The sequence below is a fragment of the Schistocerca piceifrons genome, chromosome 2, assembly GCF_021461385.2.
Source record: "Schistocerca piceifrons isolate TAMUIC-IGC-003096 chromosome 2, iqSchPice1.1, whole genome shotgun sequence".
NCBI classification, from domain to species: domain Eukaryota; kingdom Metazoa; phylum Arthropoda; class Insecta; order Orthoptera; family Acrididae; genus Schistocerca; species Schistocerca piceifrons.
In genome coordinates this window covers 144,078,205-144,102,557 of record NC_060139.1, presented here as the reverse complement: position 1 = coordinate 144,102,557, position 24,353 = coordinate 144,078,205, and positions in this window count along the sequence as shown.

The window sequence follows — 24,353 nt, the reverse complement described above, 5'->3', positions numbered from 1 at the left end:
ACAGTTGCTAATAATAGAACCTAACCAGAGTTTTCGAAAGATAATTTTATCTGAAAGTAATACTGACACAGATGCGTTGCCCCGTATTGCATGCTCATACTTAATTTTTGGTAATATTTATTTTCTAAATATTTTGTGTGCGATGTGCGATGTTCCCCCAGAGTCATGAAACAACCCTCAAGTTTCCTGCCTACCAGTGATAATGTTGAAGGCAAAAATTACGTTTCATGTTGGCTACTCTGCAACACAATTTCCAATCTGTTTCCCCCCATTTTTACATTTTCTTTGTAGACGCAAGTGTTTTTTTTTTTTTTTAAGCGGTACATTTTGAAGTCATTGACTTATTTTTTTCCATCTTATATCGAGACCTAGTTTCAAGATAAGAGTGTGTACATTTGCTAAATTAGATTAAAGTTGCCCCTAATACACATACTTCATCACCTGCTTCATTGTTTGATGCTCCAGTAACGTCCAATCTCTACACACATAATGAAGTGTTGAATAATATAGCTTCTGCTGCACCTAAATGTGATTCAAAAAAGAAACTTGCTGGAATGGAAGAAGAGTACAAGAAAATAAACACTGGTAGCACAAGATATGAGATAATTAATGTCGATGTTATAACGTTTTGGAAAACAACATGTGCTGCAATGAATGTGGCAAGTATGATAGTTCATTGCGAATAAACAAAGGGTTGGTGTGTAAATATTGTAAATGCAGGGGTGTTTTCTTTTTTTAAATTTTTTCAAGTGTACATTATACTGCAGATACATGTCAACTGTGCGATGTAAGGCTTAGATTCGTTTATGGGTTCTAGGTTGCATACGTCATATTATGTATTGTGATGAGCCTCCAAAGTCCACCCTCAGAATTTGATAAACCCATTCTGAAAATAGGCGCTGATATTACAGATGTGGGGGAGGAAGCCATGAATGACGATTTTGAGGAAGTAGTTGTGGAAAATAATAACAACATAAGCATAAATTTAATCACTTTTCACGTTGACGAGAGTGTATGTCAGTTGACCACTTTGGTTTACCTATGAACGGAAGTCAGAATTTTACTACTTATAACAAAAAAAAGAAAGAAAAAAAAGAAAAAAGCACGCCCAAATTACGGATGAGGATGGTCCGATTGGTTGCGAATCCGACATGGGAAGGAGGAGGCGTTAACACCCTACACAAAGTTTAATCGTTCTGAAAACGGGTTCTCAATGCATTTTTCTCGATCTTACAGTTTATTGTCATTGCACTGAAGATGCTTGTGAGTATTTCAGTTCTTAATCTATCGATTAATCCGCCATTTACATCAATGGTTTACATAATTCTATTTGCCATCTGCTGCTGAGATTGTAATGAAGTGTATCAGCTACATCAGTAAAAGGGAATGAGGAAACTGAGTAGATTTACAGAGCGCTACTATTATGTGGGCAGTACAGTTACCATGAAAACCCGTATTATGCCCATAGATCAAACGACCTAAATGGGCTTTAATGGTATCGATGTGCTTGTTAATTTCAAGTCATGTGTAGTATACAACATTATAAAACATTTAGTAATTGCTACAGTGCAGAAAAAAAAGGACGGTCTACATTCGTCAATGAGAACAAAAATAGAGGCCATTTAAAGGGGGTAGTTTTAAACTGTAGTCACAGCAATGGGCGTGAGGAAAAAGGTGGGGTGATAAAATATGACAGTGAAAAGGAAGGTGAAAGAAGGTTATATGACACTGAGAAATGAAAGAAGCAAGAAGCGTAAGTGGTAGAAAATGGGAGAATTTACTTTTGTTTTCGACAAGGTGAAGATTGACCATCAACTTTTTGGGAACTATTACGAGGCTGACTGGAATAAGTTATTTTTAAAAGCAACAGGCCGATGTGCGTAGAGGAACTGTGAGGTGAAATCCAGATTAGGCACAGGTTTGCATACTGACACTGAAATTTATTTTGCGAGTTCTAAGGTTTATGATGTATGATGATGGTAGGAGCCGAAAGGCATGATAAACAGATAAATTTATGATAAACAGATAAATTTATTAAGCGATCTAGACGGTTTTATTCACACAGTCTTCGCAAAGATTGCGAACTCATACAGGAAATTTACTTCCTTTTTTAATATGGATAGTGACTTTCCCGTTATGGTACATGTTCTTTCCAGCGCTTTTGAAATGTCCTGTAAGTAAGCAGAAGGGTACATAAAAATACTGCTAGCATGAGCTAGAACTAGCTCACGGAAATAACTGCAGGCTAACAGGTCACAGAAATCGTGGAATCGATCGGCACATGTAGCCAATGTGGGAAGCAAGTCCTTGGGCTTGTGGAGATCATGTTTTAACAAGTCGCGTACATCAAGACGGGAGTGAGTGATCTACAGTGACCAATAATTTTTTTCGGCCTGAACAGAAAAATTCGAGTGCACGAGTTCCCACCAACATGTGGGGGATTGAAATTAATCATTTTCCTGTTTTCTAGGCAACGGCTGCGATTTAGCGAGCGCAGTCATGTATGGTGGAGGAGACCACATAGCTGAGCATGGAGTCAACAGCTGGCTAAGGTTGAGGGTTAATGAACGAGGTGGACATGATGAGGTTTAACTGAAGCCAGTGTATTATATTTCTGTGGAAACTTTAAGGGTAGTGTTCTTGTATGCTTTTGCCCCTATTGACTTTAAAATGTTTTGTCTGTGAGGCGACTATCGGCAGAAGTTACTAGGGATCAGTCAGGGTCAGTGTACTGACTGTCAGTGGTATTCTTTATCCAGTGCAGTGGCTGGATCTATGAATATTATCGAATTTCGTTAGGTAACTACAGTGAGTTAATAACTGGTTTTGGAGCAGTGATGAATTTAATCCAGTCATTGGTTTGGGAGCAATGATAAGCTTAACTCTATCTCGTGGTTCATAGCGTGGCTAGAGATTCTTGTTTTAGACCAGGAGGCATAACAGCCAAAGTGCTCAGCGTTGCTGCACGTTTCGCCCACAGCCACGCCACCCTGTCTGAGAATGATGAGGTGGAAGAGGGGGAAACTGCGAACACGCCACAGTCAACTGACAATGCAATTGCACTGCATACGATTTACTTTCTTGTTTAACATTTCTGACAACATAGATAACAAACCCCCCCCCCCCCATGAACCATGGACCTTGCCGTTGGTGGGGAGGCTTGCGTGCCTCAGCGATACAGATAGCCGTACCGTAGGTGCAACCACAACGGAGGGGTATCTGTTGAGAGGCCAGACAAACGTGTGGTTCCTGAAGAGGGGCAGCAGCCTGTTCAGTAGTTGCAAGGGCAACAGTCTGGATGATTGACTGATCTGGCCTTGTAACAATAACCAAAACGGCCTTGCTGTGCTGGTACTGCGAACGGCTGAAAGCAAGGGGAAACTACAGCCGTAATTTTTCCCGAGGGCATGCAGCTTTACTGTATGATTACATGATGATGGCGTCCTCTTGGGTAAAATATTCCGGAGGTTAAATAGTCCCCCATTCGGATCTCCGGGCGGGGACTACTCAAGAGGATGTCGTTATCAGGAGAAAGAAAACTGGCGTTCTACGGATCGGAGCGTGGAATGTCAGATCCCTTAATCGGGCAGGTAGGTTAGAAAATTTAAAAAGGGAAATGGATAGGTTGAAGTTAGATATAGTGGGAATTAGTGAAGTTCGGTGGCAGGAGGAACAAGACTTCTGGTCAGGTGACTACAGGGTTATAAACACAAAATCAAATAGGGGTAATGCAGGAGTAGGTTTAATAATGAATAGGAAAATAGGAATGCGGGTAAGCTACTACAAACAGCATAGTGAACGCATTATTGTGGCCAAGATAGATACGAAGCCCACACCTACTACAGTAGTACAAGTTTATATGCCAACTAGCTCTGCAGATGACGAAGAAATTGAAGAAATGTATGATGAAATAAAAGAAATTATTCAGATTGTGAAGGGAGACGAAAATTTAATAGTCATGGGTGACTGGAATTCGAGTGTAGGAAAAGGGAGAGAAGGAAACATAGTAGGTGAATATGGATTGGGGGACAGAAATGAAAGAGGAAGCCGCCTGGTAGAATTTTGCACAGAGCACAACATAATCATAACTAAAACTTGGTTTAAGAATCATGAAAGAAGGTTGTATACATGGAAGAACCCTGGAGATACTAAAAGGTATCAGATAGATTATATAATGGTAAGACAGAGATTTAGGAACCAGGTTTTAAATTGTAAGACATTTCCAGGGGCAGATGTGGACTCTGACCACAATCAATTGGTTATGACCTGTAGATTAAAACTGAAGAAACTGCAAAAAGGTGGGAATTTAAGGAGATGGGACCTGGATAAACTAAAAGAACCAGAGGTTGTACAGAGATTCAGGGAGGGCATAAGGGAGCAATTGACAGGAATGGGGGAAATAAATACAGTAGAAGAAGAATGGGTAGCTTTGAGGGATGAAGTAGTGAAGGCAGCAGAGGATCAAGTAGGTAAAAAGACGAGGGCTAGTAGAAATCCTTGGGTAACAGAAGAAATATTGAATTTAATTGATGAAAGGAGAAATTATAAAAATGCAGTAAGTGAAACAGGCAAAAAGGAATACAAACGTCTCAAAAATGAGATCGACAGGAAGTGCAAAATGGCTAAGCAGGGAAGGCTAGAGGACAAATGTAAGGATGTAGAGGCCTATCTCACTAGGGGTAAAATAGATACCGCCTACAGGAAAATTAAAGAGACCTTTGGAGATAAGAGAACGACTTGTATGAATATCAAGAGCTCAGATGGAAACCCAGTTCTAAGCAAAGAAGGGAAAGCAGAAAGGTGGAAGGAGTATATAGAGGGTCTATACAAGGGCGATGTACTTGAGGACAATATTATGGAAATGGAAGAGGATGTAGATGAAGATGAAATGGGAGATACGATACTGCGTGAAGAGTTTGACAGAGCACTGAAAGACCTGAGTCGAAACAAGGCCCCCGGAGTAGACAATATTCCATTGGAACTACTGACGGCCGTGGGAGAGCCAGTCCTGACAAAACTCTACCAGCTGGTGAGCAAGATGTATGAAACAGGCGAAATACCCTCAGACTTCAAGAAGAATATAATATTTCCAATCCCAAAGAAAGCAGGTGTTGACAGATGTGAAAATTACCGAACTATCAGCTTAATAAGTCACAGCTGCAAAATACTAACACGAATTCTTTACAGACGAATGGAAAAACTAGTAGAAGCCAACCTCGGGGAAGATCAGTTTGGATTCCGTAGAAACACTGGAACACGTGAGGCAATACTGACCTTACGACTTATCTTAGAAGAAAGATTAAGGAAAGGCAAACCTACGTTTCTAGCATTTGTAGACTTAGAGAAAGCTTCTGACAATGTTGACTGGAATACTCTCTTTCAAATTCTAAAGGTGGCAGGGGTAAAATACACGGAGCGAAAGGCTATTTACAATTTGTATAGAAACCAGATGGCAGTTATAAGAGTCGAGGGACATGAAAGAGAAGCAGTGGTTGGGAAGGGAGTAAGACAGGGTTGTAGCCTCTCACCGATGTTGTTCAATCTGTATATTGAGCAAGCAGTAAAGGAAACAAAAGAAAAATTCGGAGTAGGTATTAAAATTCATGGAGAAGAAATAAAAACTTTGAGGTTCACCGATGACATTGTAATTCTGTCAGAGACAGCAAAGGACTTGGAAGAGCAGTTGAATGGAATGGACAGTGTCTTGAAAGGAGGATATAAGATGAACGTCAACAAAAGCAAAACAAGGATAATGGAATGTAGTCTAATTAAGTCGGGTGATGCTGAGGGAATTAGATTAGGAAATGAGGCACTTAAAGTAGTTAAGGAGTTTTGCTATTTGGGGAGCAAAATAACTGATGATGGTCGAAGTAGAGAGGATATAAAATGTAGGCTGGCAATGGCAAGGAAAGCGTTCCTGAAGAAGAGAAATTTGTTAACATCCAGTATTGATTTAAGTGTCAGGAAGTCATTTCTGAAAGTATTCGTATGGAGTGTAGCCATGTATGGAAGTGAAACATGGACGATAAATAGTTTGGACAAAGAGAGAATAGAAGCTTTAGAAATGTGGTGCTATAGAAGAATGCTGAAGATTAGATGGGTAGATCACATAACTAATGAGGAAGTATTGAATAGGATTGGGGAGAAGAGAAGTTTGTGGCACAACTTGACCAGAAGAAGGGATCGGTTGGTAGGACATGTTCTGAGGCATCAAGGGATCACCAATTTAGTATTGGAGGGCAGCGTGGAGGGTAAAAATCGTAGAGGGAGACCAAGAGATGAATACACTAAGCAGATTCAGAAGGATGTAGGATGCAGTAGGAACTGGGAGATGAAAAAGCTTGCACAGGATAGAGTAGCATGGAGAGCTGCATCAAACCAGTCTCAGGACTGAAGACCACAACAACAACAGATAACAAACGAAAACATAGATAACGAACTAAACTAATTTTTAGAATTATTTAATTATTTTTGGCATGCTGAAGACAAAATATAATTTTTACAAACCGTCAGCATACAGACAGACTCAAACTGTTTCACTCAGGTTGCCACGTAATCATAATAGAAAAAAGGTCTTACACATATCGAAGTATTGCAGCACTTTTGTAATATCTTTAAGTAGACGTGGAAACTCTAACTGCAGAAAGAAATGTAGATATCCTGCACAGTCTTAACGTACAAGCGTTTTTCATCAAAACGGAAATTGTCTTGTAGGTCAGTTAGCTACATCTGCACATCTGCGCGTTCAGCGGTCTCATAACAGCTCGAAAGCAAATGTAATAGCCCGCATCTCGTGGTCGTGCGGTAGCGTTCTCGCTTCCCACGCCCGGGTTCCCGGGTTCGATTCCCGGCGGGGTCAGGGATTTTCTCTGCCTCGTGATGGCTGGGTGTTGTGTGATGTCCTTAGGTTAGTTAGGTTTAAGTAGTTCTAAGTTCTAGGGGACTGATGACCATAGAAGTTAAGTCCCATAGTGCTCAGAGCCATTGGAACCATTTGAGCAATTGTAATACTGGAGTGCCGTCAAAACATTTAGGAAACGATCATTGCAATTTTTTTCAGGCCACAACGATTTCTTCAAACCTAGTGTTTTATTTAACGATAGTTAACTTCGGAAACTGAATATGACTTTCAGAATATGTCCCTTTTATAACGTAATTTTATTTATAAACGCATCCCATCATATTAGAAAGATGTTGTTTCTCACCTTGCAGTGTCTTACATTGGGCAGTAAGCAATCAAGGCCACGTGAATGCCAAATATGCAATCCATACCGGTTGTTCTAATTTTCGTTCCAGCATTACTTTTCCTTCATGAACTCAACATTTGAGTTGTAAGTAGGAAAATGTGTCCAGGTATTCCCCTTGATTTAACCAACGTACTTTGCAGTAATATATGAAGTCTCGATTTTCTTCGTTCACTTCCTTCGAAAACTACTGAAATTGACAGTGGAATAATGCGTATATGTTCAGAAACTTTGTTACTCGTATCACTATTTCACTATCTGCATGCCTGCATACACTACTGGCCATTAAAATTGCTACACCAAGATGAAATGCAGATGACATACGGGTATTCATTGGACAAATATATTATACTAGAACTGACATGTGATTACATTTTCACGCAATTTTGGTGCATAGATCCTGAGAAATTAGTACCCAGAACAACCACCTCTGGCCATAATAACGGCCTTGATACGCCTGGGCATTGAGTCAAACAGAGCTTGGATGGAGTGCACAGGTACACCTGCCCATGAAGCTTCAACACGATACCACAGTTCATCAAGAGTAGTGACTGCCGTATTATGACGAGCCAGTTGCTCCGCCACCATTGACCAGACGTTTTCCATTGGTGAGAGATCTGGAGAATGTGCTGGCCAGGGCAGCAGTAGAACATTATCTGTATCCAGAAAGGCCCGTACAGGATCGTGCATTATCCTGTTGAAATGTAGGGGTTCACAGAGATCGAATGAAGGGTAGAGCCACGGGTCATAACACATCTGAAATGTAACGTCCACTGTTCAAGGTGCCATCAATGCGAACAAGAGGTGACCGAGAAGTGTAACGAATGGCACCGCATACCATCACGCCGGGTGATACGCCAGTATGGCGATGACGAATACACGCTTCCAATGTGCGTTCACCGCGATGTCGCCAAAGACGGATGCGACCATCATGATGCTGTAAACAGAACCTGGATTCATCCGAAAAGATGACGTTTTGCCATTCGTGCACCCAGGTTCGTCGTTGAGTACACCATCGCATGCGCTCCTGCCTGTGATGCAGCGCCAAAGGGTAACCGTAGCCATGGTCTCCGAGCTGATAGTCCATGCTGTTGGAAACGTCGTCGAACTGTTCGTGCAGATAGTTGTTGTCTTGCAAACGTCCCCATCTGTTGACTCAGGGATCGAGACGTGGCTGCACGATCCGTTACAAAAAATGGTTCAAATGGCTCTGAGCACTATGGGACTTAACAGCTGTGGTCTTCAGTCCCCTAGAACTTAGAACTACTTAAACCTAACTAACTTAAGGACATCACACACATCCATGCCCGAGGCAGGATTCGAACCTGCGACCGTAGCAGTCGCGCGGTTCCGGACTGCGCGCCTAGAACCGCGAGACCACCGCAGCCGCCGATCCATTACAGCCATGCGGATAAGATGCCTGTCATCTCGACTGCTAGTGGTACGAGGCCGTTGGGATCGAGCACGGCGTTCCGTATTATCCCACTGAACCCACCGATTCCGTATTCTGCTAACAGTCATTAGATCTCGACCAACGCGAGCAGCAGTGTCACGATACGATAAACCGCAATCGCGATAGGCTACAATCCGACCTTTATCAAAGTCGGAAACGTGATGGTACGCATTTATCCTCCTTACACGAGGCACCACAACAACGAAATTAACTTTTTCATTATAACCAATCATTTCAATTTATTCTGCATGGTATTGTAAAATCGTTTCATAAAAAAATTGTCAGTCCCCGTCATTTGTGTGACTGCATGATATATACTGAGAATACTCCTCCCTCTATTCTGTCACTGCTTTGCATTTAAATGGCTTGTGACGACAGATCGCTAGTCTGCATCATTTTGTACAAACAGCCACTGGAGCTGTGAATGTCATTCGTACCGCCAAACAAATAGGAAGGGTAAACAGCGCTGACACCACGTTTCTGCCTAACTGAAGAGAGTTGTGCTGACAGAAAACTGCCATACCTCAGTAGTAAATGAAATGTCGCGCTGTACCGGGTACTCCTGGGAACGAAGGGGCGAAGCCACACAGAGCCCTGGCGCGTCCGGGGCCCGCACTGCACACTCGGCCCGCATGATGTTTGGCACGCCGTGGTCAGCCCAGTTTTACACTCGTTTTAATAACGTAGCAGCGCCGAGGATTAACGCGATCCGCCCCCGGTAAATCGGCGGTGCAAAGATGTCGCGTAACTTGTCCCACACCCGCACGTAGCTAAGAACGCGATGATTCTGACCACGGCCGCGAGTGAAATTTCCGATGGCTAAACCAAAGCAACGTTTCAAGGCAATCATTGCTAAGTGACGACCGTATGGAAAAAAGGGGTAAGTCTGCTTTTCTGTCACTGTCGTCACATGATGCACATGTGTTGTTTAAGCTCTGTATATTACAACGCACAAACGTGTTAGAAATGAGAGAGATTAATCAAAGAAATATATACGTACAGTAGAAAAATAGATTAACTGCAGTATCTACTGGATATGTCATACTACATCATCGTAATAGTGAAATTTTAATAAAGCGCATAGATATTTTTTTCACATACTTTTTGATAAATGATTACTTTTCTATCTACATACCGTTAATATGTGTAATAAGGACAAGTACGAAGCTGTGTCATTCCACTGAACCACCCTGTATCTAGCCGGCCGGAGTGGCCATGCGGTTCTAGGCGCTACGGTCTGGAGCCGAGCGACCGCCGCGGTCGCAGGTTCGAATCCTGCCTCGGGCATGGATGTGTGTAATGTCCTTAGGTTAGTTAGGTTTAATTAGTTCTAAGTTCTAGGCGACTTATGACCTCAGAAGTTAAGTCGCATAGAGCTCAGAGCCATTTGAACCATTTTTTTAAACCCTGTATCTAATCAGCTGAGTGAACAAGCTGATGACCTGTAAGTGCCACTCCTTACGGAAAAAATGAAGCACCCAAAGGAAAGGAGCAAACGAAATGAACCTTCAGGCTTGGTGCGGTGTGTGATGTAATTTCAGTGATTACAAAATCGAGACAAATTTGTTGTTGTTGTGCTCTTCAGTCCTGAGACTGGTTTGATGCAGCTCTCCATGCTACCCTATCTTGTACAAGCTTCTTCATTTCCCAGTACTTACTGCAACCTGCATCCTTCTGAATCTGCTTAGTGTATTCATCTCTTGGTCTCCCTCTACGATTTTTACCCTCCACGCTGCCCTACGGTGCTAAATTTGTGATCCCTTGATGCCTCAGAACATGTCCTACTAACCGGTCCCTTCTTTTTGTCAAGTTGTGCCACGTACTCCTCTTCTCCCCAATTCTATTCAATACAAATTTACAAAAACAAAATAAGAAAAAAAGCCTCGGCCGTAAGAACCCACTTGACTATCTGGCATGGATGCGTGCAATGATTCGGATGTGAAGAATAACGGAGCTGATGTCCGAACTGGTCCAGAAAATGTTCTATCTGGAGATCTTGCAGGTCACAGGACTATATGACACCACGTAGACAGTCCATAGCGCCACGTCTCACGTGTGGACGTATAATATTCCGCTGAAAAATGGCTCCATGATACTGCCACATGCAGGGTGTCCATGACGTACCGGTGTGCCATCAGAGCTTCCTCAATGTCTACCAGCCGTGACCTGGACTGGTACCCGATGGGTCCCAACATCGTGACGTCAAGAATAACACGGCTCTGCTTCTCCAAAGCACTGGAAGAATGGGACCTCCCCCTATGTCACCGCCATATTCGCCGACGTCGTTTATCCAAGGCAGTACAGAACTTCGATTCATCACTGAACACAGCGCGACGCCATTCATGAGCAGTCGCCCATGCCCCCAGTCACTCCAAACGCTCTCGGTTACCTTGTGCCGTTAACGGCAGCCTAGGCATGCGACAATAGTTCCCCATTACGGCCGTTGCCAGTCTCAGACCAACGATGTGGAGTGACATAGTGCGTTATAGAGACAGGTGTAAGTGGGAAGGGATTGCGATATGCTCTGCGCACAGTTGAGCGATCCTTCCTTGTGGAGGTCAGATATTGTCGACTGGAACCGTGGCCGTGAGTATATCAGCCCTCAAGTCCCCACAGAGTACAACATCCGGCCACTGTCACATCCGAATTACTCACAAATTTCCATGTTACAAGATGCGACAACCCGGCCAAATGGGGACCCACAGTGAGGCCCTTTTCAATTTACATTTTTAAGGTGGTCATATCGTTTTGATTGTTGTAAATTATTGATGTGCACGTCAGACAGAGAGCAAGTTACGTTACTGTTAAACAATCTTTGGTCTTGTCGTGCACAGTCTTTGTATCTGCACTGTCTGGTACATTCTCAGTTGCACCCGTTGGCTTGTGATTGTCTCTGTTAAACGGAGGAAGATTGATTCTAAAGACAAGGATGAATAATATGTATAAAGGGTGATTATAGTTGGTTGCTTGGAGGAAGAGACCAAACTGCGTGGTCATCGGTCTCATCGGATTAGGGAAGGACGGGGAGGGAAGTCGGCCGTGCCCTTTCAAAGGAACCATCCCGGCATTTGCCTGGAGCGATTTAGGGAAATCATGATAAACCTAAATCAGGATGGCTGGACGCGGGATTGAACCGCTGTCCTCCCGAATTTGAGTCCAGTGTGGGGTGATTATAATTAAAGTTAAACTTTCAAAACGTTGTAGAAATATCATCACTGGTCAGAATGACGTCAAATTGCAACGGAGTATTATTGGAGAAGGGGGAAAACGTATGGCAGAAGAAAAAAAAAATAGTGTGAAAAATTGATCAAGAGATGGTGCTGCATGTGTCGGAGTACAAAATGAAAACACCTGTCATGCGCACGACCCATTGAAATTAATATAAACACGCAGGGTACACGGCATTTCCTCCTTTCGCGTCTGTGACGTTCGCCATGACTGTCAGAATGCAGGATCGCGCTCTGCTTGAAAAGCTGTATTACAAGAATGATGACTGTGCACACGTCGCTCTGCAGAAATTCCGGACACTTAAGGGTTTGGAAAAAGGCACTAGTCCGGTGACTGTCTTGGGACTACAGAAAATCATTCGGAAATTCGAAAACACGGTTTCTTTTGGTACGCATCTTGGTAGAGGGAGGAAACGAATTGATTCGATGTCAGTGGAAGCAATGGTCCCAGCAATGCAGGAGGAGACGAGTGGTGGTGTGCAAACGTTTAGTGCACGGAGACTAGCCCGAACATTGGACACATCCGTGAGCATGGTGCGTAAAATCCTACGAAACATCCTTCTTTGTTATTCGTTAAAAATTACTAATGTGCACCAGTTGCTTCCTGTTGACCTGCCAGCAAGAGAGACATTTGCTTCAGAATTTGTTGCTCGCATGGAAGTGGACAATGATTGGCCGTGGAAGAATTTGTGGACAGATGAAGCCCGCTTCCATCCGACAGAATTGTCGGATATGGGCAACGGAAAATCCACACGCAAATCAGCCAGTACCACTTCACCCTGAAAAGGTTACTGTGTGGTGCGGGTTTACGGCATCATTTATCATAGGGTGATATTTTTTCGAAGAGACAGGTGCTTCTGGTCCTGTTACTTGTACCGTCACTGGTAATCGCGAAGAGTCTCTTTTGCGCAACCATGTCACTCCAGCTCTCCAACAGCGTGGATGTGTGGATGGGATCATTTTTATGAAGGTGGCACACCACCGCACATTGCAAATCCAGTTAAGCAGCTGCTGAAGCGCCATTTCGGAAATGGTAGAATTATCAGCCACCATTTCCCTGCAGCCTAGTAGTCGCGATCAGCTGATCTTACTCCGTGTGACTTCTGGCTGTGGAGCTATCTGAAAGATGTTGTGTTCAGTGTTCAGATTGCAAACTTATCTGCGTCGAAGGCACGCTTTTGCGCAATGAACGTGAGCCCGGAAACACTTCTGTGAGTTGTGGAACATGCTGTTTGTCGATTTCGACTTGTTGCAGAAAACAGTGGACAGCATATTGAACGTGTTCTGCGCCAATTACACGGAAATTAATAATCCGACATGATTTTGATTTATGCTTTTTATGCGGTTTTTCGCCACAGGACAATTAAAAACCGAGGTGATTGATACTTTTTATGCGGTTTTTGGAATCAAGACAGTTAAAAAGCGATGTGAGTGATGCTTTTTATGCGGCTTTTGGCCTCGGGACAATCAAAAACCGATTTTTCCCATGCGATGTGGTACGAGCTTGCCGTTGTGGATGGGCTTACGTAACTAACAGTATCACACCTGTACACCAATGCACACTGAGCAGTACTGTTTGTTTAACGTGGAACGTACACCTTAGGTATTGTTGTATTATTCATTTGCCATTTGTAGTCGACCACTATTAAGTTATGATGCTTACCTCGCCATCTATTGCTACATTTTCCAATTATTTGATTTTCTTCTGCCATGCGTTTTTCCCCTTCTCCGATAATATTCTGTTGCAAATTTGAAGTCATTCTGACCAGTGGTGTTATTTCTACAGCGGATTAAAAGTTTAACTTTAATTACAATCACCCTGTATATTAGAAATCGAAGAGCACATCAATTTTGAATAATGTTATTATTTTTCGAAGAGAAGAAGTTTGAGGTAAGACTGTAGTACTGCGTACCTAATTTTTTGAAATAAGTATTGGGAGTTAGTGTGTTGGCCGGTCGGTGCGGCCGAGCGGTTGTAGGCGCTACAGTCTGGAACCGAGCGACCGCTACTGATGACCTCAGATGTTAAGTCCCACAGTGCTTAGAGACATTTGAACCATTTTGCTCAGAGCCATTTGAACCAAGTTGGTTTGTTCACTTGCTCAGAGCTGAGAGAAAGACCACCCCACTTCCCTGAGTCATGCATTAATATATTAGTTAGTTTCCTTTAATTTACGTCTACGGTCACAATTTTTTCTGTTTAACAGATTACCGGTTTCGATCTTTAATGACCATCATCAGATCTGTCAACTGTTAAATGCGGAATCAGCACCAGCATCGTCAAATACATATAAATAACATCACATGCACGAGTCATGTTGTCAGTAAAACAGTAGTCATGTAACCATGAGCTAAATTAGTAGTATTCGATGATTCTATATAGGGTTCAAATGGCTCTGAGCACTATGGGACTTAACTGCTGCGGTCATCACTAACCTAAGGACATCACACACATCCATGCCCGAGGCAGGATTCGAACCTGCGACCGTAGCGGTCGCGCGGTTCCAGACTGTAGCGCCTAGAACCGCTCGGCCACTTCGGCCGGCTCTATATAAGGCCCATATTATGAACAGTAAATTCACAGGTGACCAGAGATTATCAGCGGGCACAAGTTCATCTCAAACTAGATTACACTGTGCCTCTTATTTATTTTCCATTGTGCCTTTCATTTATTATAATAGTGTTCGTATAACGAATTAAACGGTGTATAATAAGTACAGTGAGCAACTACAGCAACTGCCCAGTTATCCGTGATAAAACACACCCAAGACTGCATGGATAACAGAAGAATAGGCCGATCAACAAAACAGTGTTTCTATTCGAAACTATTTAATGTATTTGCACCTTGTTTGTGACATTTCGGAGTCCTCGCGTTCACCTAAACGTGAAATGGAAAACAACGAAAAAATATTTCAACGATGACCTACGATGAGATCGAGGCCGAAATCGCCTTCCGGTTGTAAAACATGAGTCACGTGCGCGACAATGTATTCTAAATGTTCGTTGTAGTTATAACAGAATACTTAACGCTCTTTTTTCAATCGGTGAACCATATGCGGATAACGGGCACCACAGGTAATTCGTGCCAGAATAATCGGAAACATCATGTACTATTAGAAATGTTATTGGTATATGAGTCATGGTGTCTAATTTTTTGAGGTTGCTTTCGTGTAATATTTACATGGATGTAAAACTTTGACACGGTGTTGCCATTTCGCCTCATTTCATAATACGTGTAAATCGAGAGTACGGTGAATCTTCCACGATTATCTTTAGGGTGACGCGCGACAGGGCGATGAATGCTTTGGAGCAGGGGAAAACCACTTCTTGAAAACTTGAAACGGCCTGCTTTTACCTCAAAACTCGGCGCTGGGCACAAGTTTGTTTAGGTGCAGTCGTACTTTGTTTGGACTGTGTGCACGTAATTTGAGATGTATTTGAATAACTGTACGTGTTAGTGGGATTTTTCTTTATTGGTTTCCATTATTCAATTTGATTGTCCATATGTAATTAAAGTTATCAAATCAAATGGCTTGGACACAGAAGTCAGTTGTACCAGTCACTCCTTTACAATTTTCAGTAATTAATTTCATAGCAGATAAATCTTTGTAACAAGAGATAACTTTTGTAAAGACCGTTGTGATTGTTGAAGAGTAACTGGCTTCGTTATACTTTTAAAGGATAAGTTACTTTCAATTTAGCTAATTCAACTCCACAACTGTCCTCTCAAGAAAGAATTTCATATTTTCTGTTTATTTGGGAGGTCTCATTGCATGTTCGGAACACAATTGCTAAAACTAAGGAAATCCTCTTTAGAATAGTTGGAAGTCCCTGGACTGCAGTTTTTTGCAAGACTTTTCTTTTATTTAGCTTTCTCCCCGCTGCGATGAGTATTTTATGTTCATCACTTCGAGCAGCACCAAGTTTTCTTTACCACAGCTTACTCACAAACATTTGTTAGGAGCAGTTGCAGTACAGTAAGAACATAATAGGGTCATTTGAAGGTAGCCGTTGCTTTCCAAAATTCATTATCATGTCAGTTTAAACGAAGTTCAGTTGAGGTTTAATTTTCTATGCAGACAGCTTTATTCTCTCAGTGGAGTGTTATATTTGCGCGTGCATTCTTCTCTGTTTGGAATTTTGTTTAATCGGATTCCGTGCGTAAATTCATAACTCATTTTTTTAGAATTATTTTGATGATTTATTTTTTAAAAATTTGATTTGTAATTTTGTACAGCATTTTTATTCTGTTAGCGTTGTGTGCTGGAACTGCAAGTCACGTATTGTGACTTCACGCATTGTAGCACAGCTTACTGTACCGCACAAACAGTTTCACAGGACAGCCTATTTAGTTTACAGTTTTCATTTTGTAATTACTTTCGCAACTTAATTATAACATACAATTATACAATTTCAATGCTGGCCACTCATTTATCAGATAGCATTTCCGTAACTACACCACTTGCATTATTCAGGATTACAACACAGGTACGTGAGTTAAAAGAACAACGGACTATTCCAGGCCTGGTTTGGTTCAAAAGGTTCATTAAACATAGAAAAGTTACAAAGTACGTGAGTTAAAAGAACAACGGACTATTCCAGGCCTGGTTTAGTTCAGAAGGTTCATTAAATATAGAAAAGTTACAAAGTGCTTGTTTGTAGTCGCTAAATACTTTTTCTGTAAGCTCGAGTTAGAAGTAGACGTTCCCTTACGTTGTCAACAGCCATTAGGCGAATTGTCCACTTATTTTAGGCACAACCTTTTAAGTTCTGTTGTGAAGGTGACCTGAAACGATAGAAAAGAGTTCTCTGCTTTCATATACATGACGCTGTAAATAAAGACTGCACAAAAAAAATCAGCGTTCATTGTTCATTGAAATGACAGATCAGTGCCTCTTCACAGACGGTGTCAGGTAACTACAGATAATATTTTTATTCTTAGTGGAACTGAAGCCGAAGTATACGAATATTGTGCCCACTTGTATTTTATCCCCTTACACTATTCGATGAATAAAGTTTCCTGTGATCTCTTAATGTCTTCACTCCAAGCGGATTTTATGGTTAAACCACGAATTTACGTAGCCATCTCTATGTCAGACTTAATTTATCAAAATCTAATGACTAAATACAGCGGAACTAAATACACTCCTGGAAATGGAAAAAAGAACACATTGGCACCGGTGTGTCAGACCCACCATAGTTGCTCCGGACACTGCGAGAGGGCTGTACAAGCAATGATCACACGCACGGCACAGCAGACACACCAGGAACCGCGGTGTTGGCCGTCGAATGGCGCTAGCTGCGCAGCATTTGTGCACCGCCGCCGTCAGTGTCAGCCAGTTTGCCGTGGCATACGGAGCTCCATCGCAGTCTTTAACACTGGTAGCATGCCGCGACAGCGTGGACGTGAACCGTATGTGCAGTTGACGGGCATGCGGGAGGCCGGGTGGACGTACCGCCGAATTGCTCAACACGTGGGGCGTGAGGTCTCCACAGTACATCGATGTTGTCGCCAGTGGTCGGCGGAAGGTGCACGTGCCCGTCGACCTGGGACCGGACCGCAGCGACGCACGGATGCACGCCAAGACCGTAGGATCCTACGCAGTGCCGTAGGGGACCGCACCGCCACTTCCCACCAAATTGGGGACACTGTTGCTCCTGGGGTATCGGCGAGGACCATTCGCAACCGTCTCCATGAAACTGGGCTACGGTCCCGCACACCGTTAGGCCGTCTTCCGCTCACGCCCCAACATCGTGCAGCCCGCCTCCAGTGGTGTCGCGACAGGCGTGAATGGAGGGACGAATGGAGACGTGTCGTCTTCAGCGATGAGAGTCGCTTCTGCCTTGGTGCCAATGATGGTCGTATGCGTGTTTGGCGCCGTGCAGGTGAGCGCCACAATCAGGACTGCATACGACCGAGGCACACAGGGCCAACACCCTGCATCATGGTGTGGGGAGCGATCTCCTACACTGGCCGTACACCACTGGTGATCGTCGAGGGGACACTGAATAGTGCACGGTACATCCAAACCGTCATCGAACCCATCGTTCTACCATTCCTAGACCGGCAAGGGAACTTGCTGATCCAACAGGACAATGCACGTCCGCATGTATCCCGTGCCACCCAACGTGCTCTAGAAGGTGTAAGTCAACTACCCTGGCCAGCAAGATCTCCGGATCTGTCCCCCATTGAGCATGTTTGGGACTGGATGAAGCGTCGTCTCACGCGGTCTGCACGTCCAGCACGAACGCTGGTCCATCTGAGGCGCCAGGTGGAAATGGCATGGCAAGCCGTTCCACAGGACTACATCCAGCATCTGTACGATCGTCTCCATGGGAGAATAGCAGCCTGCACTGCTGCGAAAGGTGGATATACACTGTACTAGTGCCGACATTGTGCATGCTCTGTTGCCTGTGTCTATGTGCCTGTGGTTCTGTCAGTGTGATCATGTGATGTATCTGACCTCAGGAATGTGTCAATAAAGTTTCCCCTTCCTGGGACAATGAATTCACGGTGTTCTTATTTCAATTTCCAGGAGTGTAGATCTCTTCCAGTTTTCTATAGATTTATTTCTGTGTCCCTAATTTACTGCTTCTCTATTTTTCCGTAAGTGTTTAATTGGCGTTGCTATGGACATGATACTATTTTTAGCTGATCTGCCTAGCCAGATATTTTGAGCTGTGGTAATTTTCAGCCCCAAGAGGTAAGTCAAAGAGCAGTGGACTGAATGAGTGCATGCGTTTCATTTTCTTGATTCAGAATCAAATTCGCAAGTTGAACGACATGCTTATAATTTGCAGCCAGTAGGTTATATTTTTGCTTGCTGTCTAATGTATAACCCCTATAGGATATCATGATGAAGCAGTGCACTCGCATGTGCACTACCATGGAGTTAGTTACGTGTTTCATGCATCATTTTGCACTATAGGTCGCAATGGTGTGGAGAGAGTCATTTTACATTCACACTGCAAATTAATTTGTACATACAGTTACATCCTGAACATTCGTGAGTCCTTTTCTCTACAAAAAGAAAAAATAAGGTACAGAGATGTGAGTTAGTAATTCCTACCCACCACCTTCGACACATTACAGTAATAGAAATAATTCTACGGAATAGAAGGAGTTGTCGAAGAGAAACTTTCTCAGTTTGTTATCAAATTTTGCTTTTCCTTCTGTCAGACATTTCATATCACTGTTTAAGTGATCAAAAATTCTTGTTGGAGCTTTGTGGACCCCTTTTTGTGTTAAAGACAACCTTAATGTGGAGTGATGAATGTCATTTTTCCTTCTGGTTGTGTAATTACGTACCTCATTCTTCCTTTTCAAGTGTAGCGGATTATTTACAACAAAGTTCATGAGGAAGCAAATATACTGTGAACAGTAGTCAAAATGCCCAACTCCTTAAACACATGTCTACGAGAGCACCACGTATTATTCTTACAGCACATTTTTTCGCAACGAGCACTTTATTAAGGATGAGTTTACCCCAGAACATTATTCCATATGACATTATTGTCAAAATGCAAAATACGTTAACTTACTGAATTGTCTCTCCCCAAGATGTGCAATGATTCTAATGTGGCTGAACTAAATTGTTTCAGGACTTTCAAAACATGTTTTTTTTTTTTTTTTCAATTTAAATTCTCATAAGTATGGAACCCTAAGAGTTTTGAAGTTTCCACGCCGTTTATTATTTTCTGACTCTATATTACACTTATCACCGGTGTAGTACCTCTAGAAGTGCAGAAATGAGTACGTTGTGTCTTTTTAATACTGAGGGTGAGACAATTCGCAGAAAACCAATCATACTTTTAAGAACTTGGTTTACCATTTCTTCTGTTTCTGCACGTATGCTTCGGCTTCGATCGGTTAGAATACTTGTGTCATCTGCAAAAAGGACTAATACTGCTTGTTGTACACTAGACGTAAGGTCATTTACATAATCAGGAACAATGGTGGACCTAAGACTGAGTTTTTGGGAACTCCGTATGAGATATCTCCACTGTCAGAAAATTTTCTTTCATTATATTGGCAGAATTACTATGTAACTTTCTGTATTGGTTTGGTTACATATGACATTACCCATTTGTTGGCTATTCCATCAATGCCACACAAAGTCAATTTATCTAGGTAAATACTGCGGGTCACGCAGTGAAATACTTTAAAGAGGTCTCAGAAAATACCATTTACGGAAGAATCCAGCTGTATTGATTTTCTCGGGTATAAGTTGTACATTGTAGATGACAGATAACCAACAGCTCTTCTCACGGTGTTCTCTAAGTGTTCTGCAGATTTATTCACTCCAGCCACCTTCTGTAATAGACTTGGTTATTCAGAAAATTGTAGGAATTGTGAGACCATGCGGCAGGATCTGCGCTCGGGGCACGCAGCGCTTCTGAGGAGTCTAGAAGCAGCGGACCGGTCGGCTAACCGTGTGCTCGGTGCGCTCTCCGTGATTGCGCCCTTGCCGGCATCGGCTGTGTTTCGCCGGGGCCCACCCAGATTGGCCGCTGCATCCCGCGGGGCTCTTTTTTGTCCTCCATATTACTCGGCCGCCGGCAGCCCCGCATAAATCGAACACCGCCGCCGCTGTTATTATGCCTGACCCACTTCAAGAGAGACGCCCCGATTCCACGCTGCGCTGCAGACGGTCATTTGCGGCACCTGCTATATAGACGACTGTCCGCGTCTCGCACGATTGTCCCAGATACGTCGCGCAATGATTATGAATCCCGCGCGGTACCAATTTTCCTCGACGTTAGTATGTCGCGTTCGTAGACAGAGACCGTTACAAAAAAAAAAATGGCTCTGACCACTATGGGACTTAACATCTGTGGTCATTAGTCCCCTAGAACTTAGAACTACTTAAACCTAACTAACCTAAGGACATCACACACACATCCATGCCCGAGGCAGGATTCGAACCTGCGACCGTAGCAGTCGCGCGGCTCCGGACTGAGCGCCTAGAACCGCTAGACCACCGCGGCCGGCAGACCATTACAAAAAAATGGAAAAGCGTGAGAGGGTTGAGGATGCATAGGGCGAAGCGCAGTGTTTCTCACCTACTCCTCGACTTGTACATCCAGTGGGGGTGAAACTCATATTCAGACTTACGGGAACAGTACGTTTGTTCACTTCATGGCCACTTGGAGTGATAAAATAATAAACGTGTGTATCATCAAAGGTCTTCACGGCGTTAGCAGCATTTGGGCGGAGATGTGAATGAATGGTAAAAGGTGAAATTGTGTGCCGGACTGGGGCTCGAATCCGGATTTACCGTTCAGCGTTAGCTGTCGTCTTAACAGCCTCGGCCATCCGAGCACGCGTTTCATTTGACCCAATCCTCAGTATTTCATACACTGATGGCCTGGTGTCTGCTACCCATTAACTTCTTACTCGCAGTTCTTGATTCCAGTAAGAGATCGTCGTCACTCACGTAAACACTAGGTCAGTAGTGTGTGACAGACTGGAAATTTGGGTGCGATGAGAATCTCACCTCTCGCGTTAAGCAGGAAATGCGGTATTGAGTCGCGGTCCGCCACACACGTGAACATGTTGCCACTGATTCATTTCAATGGCAAAATGCGGCTAACGTCATTAAAACCTCTGACAATGTTTCACTGGCCACTCCAAGATGTCAGAAAGAACAGGCGCCGCATATACTCGTAGATAAATATGTGGATGACATCTTTGGCCTGGAGTCCGCTTCCGGTGAGTTCGGCCGCCTTGTACATGACTCTTTATTTGACACTACTTCGGTGACTTGCTCGCCGATGATGATGGATTGATGATGAGAACAGGACACACGCCGAGTCCCGGGCGGAAAAAATCACCGACCCGACCGGGAATGGAATCCGGGTTCCCATGATCGAGAGTCAGCAACACTAAATGCAAGACCACGAACTTAGAGCGGTGCAAGTTTATCAGTACTTCCTCATCTCGTTTTCATATTAGGTAATTTAAAGTCTGCCATGTTTGTTATCCTTTCGTAGTAAACGCATGATGGTTATAGTGCACTGTGTTACTAATTACTACTCTATGTGCTTATAGTGGTCCTTGAATTTCACTGTAAATACACTACTTGGCAACTGCTAAGGAGCAACTGACACTATGGATCAACTGCCAACTGCGACGGAGCATCCAACAATTGCCACGGAACTTTCGACCAACGATAGTAGAACGAAATGCAGAAGGACAGGACGTGTTAACAGTAGCGAAGCCTGTGGACGAATGCTCTGTATGCATTCGACATTTCGGGCAGAACGATATTTGACGAACATTGTTGCGGAACGGATAAATGCGACGTTCCGTATGGTACGACAACATGTCTGCAAGACATCATTTGAGTGGTTACGATCGCGGACGACCAACTGGACGAGTCGAAACCTGCCACTGTCACTGCTGTGGCCACAGTAACGGTTGTGCCGAAAAATGTCATCTCCTGATTCGAAAGATCGTTGAAGATAGAAATTCTATGCCAAATCATGCCGATGGTCGTAGACGGACCACGTCACCGCAAGAGGATCGATATGTAGCCTAATGGCGGAAATGCTCAGACTCCTCACTCCTAGGCATATCGCTGAAGACATTTTAGACACTACTGGTACACGTGTCTCTGCCAGACCCATTTCACAGTATTTAAATCAGACAGACTGGTATGCTCGAAAGATCGTTAAATGCATCTCAATTCAATCAAGCCATCGTCGAGAAAGATTTCGTTGGTGTAGGGAGCTCGTTGACTGGCATAAGCAACAGCAGTCCAGTGTGATGTTCCCCGGTGGATTCCGCTTCACAGAGGCAAGTGCTTCTGGTTATCATTTAGTGTGGAGAGAGCGCGAAACACATTACACGCCACAGAATGTTCATGAAAGTCATGGGAACGACCTAGGCGTCATAGTGTGGGGAGGAATCATGCACAATGGCGGAACGCCGTTGCATATCTTTTCACGAGGTATCATTACAGCACAGCTATATTGCAGGGAGATTATTCTGGATCATGTCCATAGGTTTGGGGGTGGGGTGGTTCCCGAAGTTCTGCATATGGACACAACGCCCTCCCACACAGTGCCGCTGAGGTACCGGACGCACTGGAATGTGAAACTATTGAACATATGGAGTGATCTGCAAACGCCTCGGATCTAAATTCTGTAGAGTATGCTGGGATTCTCTTGGCAGACGTGTTTCTCAACGAACACCCCCTCCCCGAACCGTGAAAGAACTCAAAATCGTTGAGAGAGCAGTGGGGCAATATCCCCCAAGGACTCTTCATCGGTTTGTTAGCCAGCATCAATACTAGGTGATAACTGTGCATTAGTGCTCCAGGAGAGCATATTTCTTATGAGAGTCCGATGTCGACCATTGCATTGGAAGTCTGATCTTTCTCAGACATGAACTTATTTATGTCTGTTATCCTGCTTTTCCATGTGGCAAAATCTGTAGCATTCTTCGTTATAAATGTAGCACTACACCTCTATTAGGTATCTATGTGTATCACGTCGTCCATTAATGCCAGTGATTATTCCTGTCTAACAATGTCTCTGTTCTTTGTCAGTTATCAAGCGGTGTACATCACTCGTACTGTGCTTGCTGTTTGCCCGTATCCGTATTGCTGGATGGGGTAAATGATTCCATATTTGTTATTGTTTCATAAAATAACTTCTCACTTTCAGTGCCTTCTGTGTACACTGCTCTGCAAAACTTAAGGGCGAGGTGGATAAAGCAACATATTAAGTGCTGGGTGGAAATGAACTAAAATACGGGAGCATGTTGTCAGAACTCTGCTAGCCGCGCACACGTAGCTCGACAAAGCCTGAGGTTAGCGTGACTGTATCGCCAAATGAGGCTATCTTCAGAAGAAGAGGCACATGAAGGAACGGAAAAAGACAGTGTGTGTCAATCAGTGAGCACTTACGGGGCACTGAGATTGTGGGCCTAATTACTGCATGGCCCAGAGGCCAACATCTGAATGACTTCACATGGGGAAGCGTCATCAGGAATCTGGAAGAAGGACGCGGGATGATGAGTGTTGTCTAGGATTTTGGTATTGCGCACAGCGTTCCGAATCACAAGATATTGCTTCGTGAAGGAGAGGAGGTGGCTACAGCAGCAGATGATAGGTAAACTGTGCAACAGACAAGAAGGGACCCTCGGTAGTCGGCTGGTGCAGTTGCATCCACATTTAACATCACTACAGGACACGCAATTTCACGCTTCACAGTGGCACGGCCACTGTGTAGCAGTGGTTCTTTTGCCCGGCGACCAGTACGTTATGTTCCGTTGACACTTGCATATTGCGGTGGCACCAAGAGCGTACGAATCGAACCAACGAGAAGTGGATTCGCAGCATGAAAGCAGATTCGGTGTGAGTAGTGATTCCAGACGTGCCTTCATATGGAGAGAGGTGGGAGCGCGTAACGCACCTAGGAACA